Source organism: Acyrthosiphon pisum, chromosome X (assembly GCF_005508785.2).
Source record: "Acyrthosiphon pisum isolate AL4f chromosome X, pea_aphid_22Mar2018_4r6ur, whole genome shotgun sequence".
NCBI classification, from domain to species: Eukaryota; Metazoa; Arthropoda; class Insecta; order Hemiptera; family Aphididae; genus Acyrthosiphon; species Acyrthosiphon pisum.
The window spans coordinates 52,928,248-52,939,690 of NC_042493.1; the positions used below are offsets into that span (position 1 = coordinate 52,928,248).

The following is an 11,443-nucleotide window of genomic DNA, read 5'->3' on the forward strand; positions in this document are numbered from 1 at the left end:
ACGAATCACTTAATCACACCTAAAGCAGGTTATTTTTGTGCTAAATGTCTTAAACCAGAATAACACAAGGTATGTAAAATGGAAGGAAAACCACTAATAAATTTAAACTTAATTAAAGAATCTAAAAATCAAAACAGCCAAAAGAATGTACAGATATTTTAAACAATTTATCACCTTCATTCTATTGCTTTTCATTAACTGTCATAGAAGCATGAAGATCAATTTGTTTCATTAAAATATCTTTCAAATCCACCAGAGCATAGATATGGTCAGATACATTTTTAATTGAAACAAATCACTTAATCACACCTAAAGCAGGTTATTTTCGTGCTAAAAGTCTTAAACCAGAATTAAACAAGGAATGTAAAAAGGATGGAAAACTACTTATAAATTTAAACATAATTAAAGAATCAAAACAGCCAAAAGAGTGTACAGAAATTTTAAACAATTTATCACCTTCATTCTATTGCTATACATTAGCTGTCATAAAAGCATGAAGATCAATTTGTTTCATTAAAATATCTCTCAAATTCACCAGAGCATAGATATGTTCGTTTGGACTTAACTTGATCGATATTTCGTAATGTACTTTGGCTTGTTCGAGAAGGCCATGTTCATCAAATATTGCCTCCATATCGCAATAGGCATCGAGAAAGTCCAGCCCTATTGTTATTTCATGTTCGTATTTGTTGAAATATGAATTATATGATTACTATTCGTACTGAAAAGATATATGTTTTTAAAGGTATATATTAAGTAGAAAGTTCTATATTTATATCACGGGAAACAGAAATGAATAACATATAAGGTAAGTCTAATAAAGAACAGTTGCAAGATACTAATAATCAATACTTAAAAAATTGCAAAAATTATATGCATGTATGCAAACGTATATAAAATGTCCACTAATAGTATTAAACATGCAAAATAATGAACCATTTATTAATGGGAATTATTAATATTATATTCTGTACTTATATATTAAAATTGATTAAAATTATTTATTATTCATAATAAACAAGAATGTTACATTTTAAAATATAGCTAGGTACAAACAATATAATCAACAAACGCAATTGAGTTATGATAAACAATAAATATCCAAAATCTATTATGTTATGTAGTTACTGACTTTATATGCAGATCAATGGCCGTGGAAAATGTGGACGAATAAAATTGTCAATTACAGAATACTGTTGGTACTAAGATAACCAATCCATGAAACTTGAATTGGAGATGGTCTCAAACCAAATATTTCTGTTTGTGCCTTCTTTGTATATCTACTCATGTTAACCAATACATGGATGTCACCAATATTAATAACTTTAACAGCATCGAAAAATTTGGTTTAAGACAACTCATTATGGTGTTCAAAGTTATTCAACCTGAAATAAAAAAATATATTACATAAATAATATTAAAATCAATAATAAAATATTGTGGCTGATTAAAATAATGTTTGAGTAAAATACATAATAAAAATACTATTAACCAAAGTGCTTTTGAAGAATATTCAGTTAATCTTTATGTTAAAATACTAATTATTCATTTCTAAGAAATCGGTAAACACATTAATCCTTGTTGTTTTAACATTTTTTTAATAATTAAATAATAATAATTGTAGTAATTTAATGAAAAACGGTTAGTATTAGAATCAAACATGCAAAATAATGAACCATTAATTAATGGGAATTATTAATATTATATTCTGTACTTATATTTATTAAAATTGATTAAAATTATTTATTATTTATAATAAGCAAGAATGTTACGTTTTAAATTATAGCTAGGTACAAACAATATAATCAACGCATGCAATTGAATTATGATACATAACAAACATCAAAAATCTATTATGTTATGTAGTCACTGACTTTATGTGTAATTCAATAACGGCGGAAAACGTGGACAAAATTGTTCTTTACAGAATTCATAGAAAAAAAAAAATGTGTTTTGTAAATTTAAGCATATTTAGGATATTATAGAATTTAGCCTATAATTCATTTTTAAGAATATTTTTTCTGCTTGATGACTAAGTATTATCCATTCCCAACATATAACAAGCATTTGCCAGATCAGGATTTATTTCTAAATTTACCTCTCTTATAATAAAAAGCTGCTAAATTGTTTTAAGTTTCTGGACATTTTTTTGCACTGTTTTGGGTAATTATAAATTGATTTTTAGCTTCTTATATTATGTTTAATTTTAATAGTAGTTTTCGGTTCTTGTTACATACTTTATATAATTCAGGTTTTAGACTTAGATTGATATTTATTACTTTTATGTTTAATCTTTAGTGGATATACCTTTGCCTAATAATAGTTTTTCCGTTTTTCAAATTTATAGAAGGTAGTATGAAGGCACATTTCAACAATGTTTTTTTAGGCTTAGCAAATAATTATTTTAGTCTTATTTTGTAATGTGAAGTCTGGCTTCTATGATATTGAATTTATATAAATACAGTAGAACCTCATTAATCCGGACTAATTGGGGCTCTAGGTTGTCCGAATTAATGAAAGTCCAGATTAAACAAAATAACCAAAAATTATAAATCTATAAAACTTTTATTGCATATTTTATTGGATAACTTAAATGACAATTGGTATTGATAAATATGTTATCGCAATAACCCGAATTTATAGGAAACTTGTAGAACTCGTTTTCATGTTTATTTTAATCTACGGTGAAAACTAGTGTAATTTTCCTACGACCGGTTTATTTACGTATTTTAAACGGCTGTCCGGATTAAGCGAAGTCCGGACTAATGAGGTCCGGAATATAGAGGTTTTACTGTAGCTATAAAACTATTAACTCATTAGGAACATTAAATAAAATGTGATGGTGGTATTACATACTGTATTGGTTAGAGAATCCTTATACATAATAACATTAAATAGTTGAAAAGCAAGTACTAAAAAATTGCAATTCATTACACCTTATTTATTTTCTCAATTTTCTATTTACAAAGCATGGATTACACCTGGCATTATTACTTCTATTAGAAATAAAGAAAAACTTTTTTCTAAGCTGAGATATAGGCCCTTTTAATTTAAAATTTAAGAAATTCTACAAATTCTACAGGAATATGTCAAACTTATTGATATGAAAATCAAAACAAATATAGTTTCAAAATAAATTAAAACAAACTAAATATGACAGTAAACAAATCTGTTACATTATTAATCAGATCATAAGTAAATGGCACAAACATTATAATAAAATTAATAAGATTAGAAATAAAGATGGTATTGTCATTGAATCTAAAACTGAAATTTTTAATGAACTTAAGGTTTTTTTTGTAAACGTAAATCAGTTAATAAATAATCATGTGGAAATTATAGATCTATCTCAATATCATTAACTTTATTAAACATTTTTGAAAAGTGTATCAAAAATTATGAATTTTCTCAAATTCACAGTTTGGTTTTTAGATGGTTTATCATCAACAGTCAAAAGATGCACTTTTTATAGTAGATAACTTTGTCCGTAGATACCTATATTGATGTTGATTGTAAATTTGTTGGTATTTTTCTAGACGTACAAAATGCCTATGATTGTGTAAATCATGAATTATTGCTAAAAAAAACTAGAATTTTCAGTTATTCATGGAGTTGCTAATTACCTTTAAAAATCTTTCTTCAGTGAAAGAGCTCCAATGGTTAAAGTAAATGATTATTATAGTAAGGCCAAAAACAATATTGAATATAAATATAAAAAGTAATATGGAATTATTAAGTTTTGCTGATGATACGACCATATTAATTCCTTAACCAACAATTGATAGCTTGTAGCATGAAGCAAATGCGATTTTAAATAATGTGTATCCTTGGTTTTGTTGAAATAAGTTAAAGTTAAATTTACTATAATCTAAATGCATTTTTTTTAATTCACCTGTTAATAATTTTATACATGGACATAATTGGTCTGTCCATTATCTAAAATGTAATCCTAGTTTAATACCAAAACCGAAATGTGTTAAGCTTAAAAAGTTAATGAATTAAAATATCTTGGCTTAATAATAGATTATAGACTTAAATGGGATTGTCTTGTAAATTATATTAAAGGTATTTTTTGAAAAATGTTCTATATATTTCATGAAGCCAGGCACAGTTTTCTGTCTCCTTAAATTAAATTATATTTTATTATGTACAGTACACACACAACTTGATTTATATACGTATTTAAGGTCCGTTGATCAACTAAGTTGTAATTCAAACTTTAAATGCCATTCTAATATCTATCATTGATTGTTTTCAATTATCTAATATAACAACTTATGATAAACCTTGTATTACATTATCATGCCTTTCACTGGTCAAACATTTATTTATTGATATTAAAAAATAGAAGATATGTGTATAAAGAGCTGTATTGTTAGTATTGATATTTATCAAACTTATAGATGAGAACATAATCGATGTTAAATCATCAAGCTTATCTAAAAAAAAAAAATACATATATATATTATATTATAATATACAATTTATATCATAGAACGATAATTAATATTAAGTAATTTCAGTAATTAATAGATTGGTACAATAATAATTAATACAATTCGAAAATTCGATAAGCTGTAATTAATTAGTATATTTATGATGTAAAATCTATTTTAAAGTAAATTTTAAGTTCTTAAATGAATATGCTAAGTTTATAAAATATTTTACATATCGATATACTATATTCCTTTTATGTCGCCTCTTTAGTGAATATACCTTTGTCTAATAATAGTTTTTCCGATTTTCACATTAATAGAAGGTAGTATTAAGGTAGTTTTAAGGCACATTTCAATGATGTTTTTTTAGGCTTGGTAAATAATTATTTTAGTGTTACTTTGTAATGTGAAAAATTTTCTATGTATTTCAAGAAGCCAGGCACAGTTTTCTGTCTCCTTAAATTATATTATTTTTTAGTATTGATATTTATCAAACTTATAAATGAGAACATAATCTATGCTAAATCATCAGATTTTATACAATATTTTAATTTTCAAGGGAAATATTATGAGCATTTTTAATTTGTGAAATTTTCAAACAATAAATTCTAGATTCTTTTAAAAACAGATTCCAAACTGATGTGATTCACACATATATTGAAAAGGTGTTTGACATAAATTATTAATATTAAGACTAAAAGCCTATGGATTTTGTGATACACTTCTTTCTTGGTTCCAAACCTTTTTAACAAATCGCACTCAATTTGTTAAATGTGAAAACTTTATTTCGATTAATATCAATATTATATTAATTGGTGTCCTACAAGGAGATCACCTATCGCCACTACTATTATTGCTTTTTATTAATGATATACCTTATGAATTAAAACATTCTAATTTTCTATTAATAGCAGACGATCTTAAATTATTTAATACCATTCGATGTCAAAATGATATTATACTACTTCAAAATGATTTGAATTCATTTCAAAAATGGTGTGATATAAATAGTAAGTCTCTAAATATAGAAAAATGTGCAACTATTTCCTTCTCCTTAAAAAAAGAATCCATCACTTCTGATTATATATTAAAAAATATTAAAATTTCGCGAGTAATTGAAATTAATGATTGTGGTGTTACGTTTGACTCAAAACTTAATTTGAAACTACATACTAATAATATTATTAAAAAATCATCAGCCATATTAGGATTTATCAAGCGCACTTGTAAAGACTTATGCAAATTTGATTTGGCACACTAACTCTATAACCCAAAATAAAGATCTTTCTCAAATTCAGAATAATTTTTTAAGATTTTTAAGCTTTCAATGTCACATGTATAGAGCTCTTTATTCTGATTGTATTATAAATAGACTTTTCTCTATATTACTACTTGAAAAAAGATTAAAACAACTAAATTTGAAATTCCTTTATAAACTATTACACAATATTATAGATTGCCCAGAACTAGTTGAAGGTTTATACTTCAAAATCAATCCTCTAAACTCTAGACATAAAAAACTTTTGTATCCTCCAAACATTTCATCCAAATATATGTCATTCTCTCCTTATAGGGAATTCCATAAATAATGTAGATTTATTTCATTCTTCACTTAATGATCTCTCTTCATATATTCATTAATTTTATTTTATTTTAGTTTTCTGTCTCCTTAAATTAGGTATATTATATTTTACTATGTACAGTACACACACAACTTGATTTATATCAATCCAATAACTAGAACCCTTTTAAATATCAAATTGAAAATAGGATTTTCTTGATTAATATTAAGTCATAGTTCGTACAAATATCCCATAAACATCTCAAAAATATATAGTTAAATTATCAATATATTACTTACACATGATGACGAATTCATAGTTTAAAATATTGTTAACAATTGATTTTTCAAATTAAGACAACAGATAATGATCCACATATACTTCTGATCACAATGTAGTTGTCAATCAACTGCAAAATAAAATAAATATTGTGATGATTAGGTACAATATAATGAATATAATATAAATATATTTAGATAACTAGTTAATAATAGCATTTGTGTGTTATGTTATTGTTTTTTTAACTATTCAAATTTCTATCCCTGGTGAGTGTTTAGAAAAAACGTTCAAAATACATATGATGATGATCACTCGTATAGCGAACAGTGAACAGGGCAATCAAAACAGTAGTATATAATAGTAGTCTCCAGCCTCGGAAAAAACACAATAATATTAAGTACAGCCACACACCACACTCTAGAGAGCCTATATTTAATGAGATTATCTAACACAGATAAACACACTGGTATGTGATGTCCTCAACTAGGTTCTATGCATCTCCAATGCCATGTCGTCTGCTTGATGGTATTGTCCATCACAAAACGCAAACAAGTGTACGTCATAATTAAACGTAAATATGCTACAAACTACACCTACTTAACAATAATAACTGGTAGAAATAGCATCGTCACAAATATAAGTGTCAAAAATAAAATCGGGAATTTCTGTTAATTTATTGTTCTGTGGCATCTTAAACTTAAATAGTTAAACCCATTACAACTCAGTTATCTACTTCTTTTGGATTTCAAAATATATAAATAGGTAACGAATAGGTACACTTTCTAGCAATTTACATAGGTACCTATTTCAGAAGTCTAATCTTTATATTCTTTACTAAGTCTCCTTATATACAATAATATAAATCGTTGAAAATAGTTGACCAGTATCACCGGGTCTATCTTTAAAATGTAAAACTGCGTAGTGGTCCAATTCCCACAAAAACCTGCATGCGTGGTTTGTACGATATTTCGTCCGAGTTGAGATTATAATAGTGTATTTAGCCGTGTCTTATAGCAAACACTAGGTACTTATACTCACTATAAGAAAAAGGCAAGGTACCTAGTGATCCATAGATGGCGTCAAAACTTAAAAGCACTCCGCACAGAATGTTTTATAGGTACCAAGAGAGCCTTTATAATAAAGGCTCTCTATAAGTACCTATTCAAGTACTCCAGTCCGCTATAAAGTATTGAAGTCCAGTGAAATTAACAAGCAAGAATAAAGAAAATTGTAACACTATAAATTATACATAAGGAATTTGGAAATTTTTAGGTGAATAAAATAATATATTAACCATGACACAGTAAACAGGTATGACGGTAACTTTGTGTTTTATTTGTCATTATATTAATCATTGATATTAAAGAATCATAGATATCATAGATATCTTTAATATCTATGATATTAATGTAGGTTATAGAGACATATACAACGCATAAGAACGCCATTGGTCCACGAGTCCATGGATAACATTTTTTCATGGAAGAGTCATTATCCGTGTGACGTGGTTGTGATGTGTGAGCTGCAGCTGCTGACGTGGTCGGAGTGCAGACGACGCAATATCCAAGAGCGGTATAAACCATATTATGTCCTTAGGTACAAACCATAGTTATATACTTTTGGCGGCAATTTTGAGCTGTTACGTGCTCTGATACGTATTTATATCGTTTAATATAATAAATTACGACGAAAGCTTATAATTTATAAATTATAAATGTTGATACAGAAACTAAGTCAGGAAGGATGTACTATGCATATTCCCGCGTGTCCTGTATATCCATATCGTTATGGTCACCAGTGTTGCTAAATATACCATATTATGTCATATTACCTATAATTTATATATAGGTAGGTACCTTGTTTTATGATAGCAGTATTTAATTTTGCTTATTAGTGTGTGTATTAAAGTATGGTATAATTAATCATAGTCTGTACCTTCATATTATAGGTACACATTTTAGTCTGTATAATATTAATATAGACAAAAGAATTAAGTCAGGATCAATAACAATAATAACTTGGGTTCATTGCATAACTCGATTCAATAAATATATTAATTCATAAACAAATAACAATAGCACACTTCTTATTCTGCAATAAACATTAAACTTAAGTAGCAGTCTGAAAGAATAATTATAAAGTATAAAGTATTAATACACATGACTAAAAGCATGGTTCGCACACATAACAACAACGATCGGCAAAAGTGAACTAACTATAGTAACTGAGTATAAAAGTGGTAATAATAATAATAATAATAATAATAATAATAATTATAATAATGTCGACTGGTGTCGTGCCCAGTCGACCGGACAACTGACGACAGCGACACTAGCGACTATGATTACTACATTAAAATTCCTTTTTTTAAAAAATTCCCATTTGAAAATATACATACAATGTAACATTACCGACAAAAAGTTATTGTAATATAAAATAAGTAATAATTATTTGTTATGCGTTTATATGATTACCCTTTTTACGTAATTTTGTAGTATTACGATGGACCCTTTAAGGGGGGAGCTGTGAGGTCAGGAGGACCCATGATACTAGGGCCCGTACTTTCGAGGGGCCTGGCGTTCGTGCATATATTTACTTCAATATATTTATTAGAACAATGTTTCAAATACATTTTTTTTCAGGATGCCGTATACCTATTGTGTAAACTTTGCAGTGGCGTCGCACCGTGCATTTTGAGAACCCGTGGCTAACCACAGGTAAACGTTGGGTGGGTGACGGGAGTAACGTTTTCGTTGCGTGGACTATAAAAACAGTGGTCACAGATATATAAAAATACATCTATATATTACATTTATAATTTTATATATCAGTGGTAGTGGTTTTGTCTACGGATTTCATACTAATATTTCTCTAAATAAGTATGATATAGGTACTAACAAAATGTATAATCAATATATTCTGACTATATTTTTTCTACAGTCTACAGCCATGTGTCGTATAGGTAGGCACATCGTTATCACAAAAGTATATTTTGATGATTTATCACCAATTATTTTGAATGAATTAGGTACTACATTTAAGAAAAATTCATAAAACTGTTTTTCTAACAGAAATTGAAATACCTCCTTTAAAGTTGTTAAACGAAATATATAATAAAAAATTGGAAAATATTTTTATAAATACTTGTATTGCTTTAAGAATTTTTGTACGCTACCAGTTACAGTCTCTGAATCAGAGAGAGGATTTAGTAAGCTGGGAAAGTGGGAAATCAGCTGATAACCTGGCAGAGAGCTTCAATTGGCCAAGAACTTCTCAATGCTCTTTTTTTTATCAATTGAGGAGAAGTTGGCATCAAGTATTAATTTTGATGACATTATACATGACTTTGCTCAGAAAAAAAGCAAGAAAAGAAAAATGTAGTTATTTGAAATTAGAAATTTGAATTTAAATAGTAATGTACATTATGTATTACAATTTATAAGTGTTAAAGTGTATCAGAACTATACATACAATATATATACATTCAAATACAAATAGTAAAAGTTATAACAATCACACTATTTTATTTTTATCGAACAAATTTTATACTTTATAACTATATTTTCAAGATTTTAACTTTTAACATCGGTACTTTTAAACATTTCAAGTTTGTACTATGTAATATGTATATAATATTACATATGTTTTGAATTTATAAAGGATACATATAAATTTATTGACATCTTTTTTTTTTAATCATGCATAATAAAACTAATATTCAAGGTACCTATATTTAAGTCGAAAAATTAATTGTTATTTAAGAGAGGCCCGGATTTAGTTCTGTACTAAGGCCAAAAATATGACGTGGGTTGCCTGAGTATTACCTATATTAAATATATATACTATTAGACAGTACAAAAAAAAAAAAAAAAAATACGAAAATCAATGTCCTATAATATAACCTAGAAAAGAGAATAAGGAATTCAAATATGATTTCAAAATTAAAATCTTGCTTTTGGTACTGGGTAAATTTTTTTTCACTTTTGGGGACTTTTGTGGTGAAATTTTTTTGATCACAACATTTAGTGACGTGTAAACGTACAAGTCGTGCATGTGGTATGTATGTTCTTATGTTCATTGTTCAAGAATCTGAGCCATAGTTTATCATAATTCCATAAAGCGTTCGGGGAACTCACGCACACGCACAAACACAAATCACTCAGGATTGATATAGAATACCTATTACCCTAAATCCGATCCCTTAAAAATGGTTCGATTTCAACAGCCTTGAAATAAAATAAGGTATATTCAAATTGTGGACCGTGAAAAAATTATATTAGTTTTTTGGCCCATGACACGAAAAAGGTTGACGTCCCCTGGCTTAAATTTAAATGTTTACAGCCACGGTTGTAAAATTAATTTAAACACACCAATTGGGGAACCATATCGGTTTGGGGTCGTTGTGTAATGCACACCTTGCACACCTGCGGTTTCTGCGGCACTGAAAAACGTGTCTAATTATTTATAATATTTATTTATTATATTTTCTACTATGTAGGATGTATCACAGATTAGAATATTAGTTGTTTTATTTATTTTAAGTATTAGTAGTATCTAGTATCTATATTAAGCTTGATTTATTTGTTCAAAATTAATTTACATATACATAGGCGTATTTATTAAAAAAAATTATTGTATATTAGACTTGGTAGTGGGTTGATTATATTTGTTTCCATTTAAATATTAAACGCTATACATTTCATCATAACTTACTATAATACAACATAATATTTCAAGAAATAAAATATTTTTATATATTTGTGTGTTGTAACAACAAATTATTATTGTGCTGTTTAAAATAAAATTATCTAACTAATAGCTTAGCACTAACACTAACAATTGCTAACATTTAATAATATATTTTATGATCACAGATATCTATTCTAACTAAATAAGGTGCTCCTATAAAATGTAAAATGTTATCAAGTGAAGCTCAGCTGTGGTCAGCTGCCATTTACTCGGGGGGTGAAACATTTCATTCATTATACAAAATGTATTAGAAATAACATCGTGTTTAATGGTAAAATAAAATAGTAAATGTAAAACGACTTTTATAAAATATTTTAGATTCTGAGTGGAACGATGAATGTATTGATTCTACAATGATGTGTGTTTTTTTTAATTTTTAAAAATTTTTTTCTGTCTGTGATCACCTTTTAGGACAGT

At 27.1% G+C, this 11,443-nt stretch overlaps 1 long non-coding RNA gene across 1 annotated transcript; it reads right to left on the bottom strand.

The window, feature by feature from the left end:
* Positions 1–1,050: 1,050 nt before the first annotated feature.
* Positions 1,051–7,628, bottom strand: LOC107883007. The gene is made up of 3 exons (XR_001679032.1): positions 7,316–7,628; positions 6,298–6,407; positions 1,051–1,385 (listed from the first exon to the last, which is right to left on the bottom strand). It is a non-coding gene; the product is annotated as an uncharacterized LOC107883007 (long non-coding RNA).
* Positions 7,629–11,443: the final 3,815 nt, after the last annotated feature.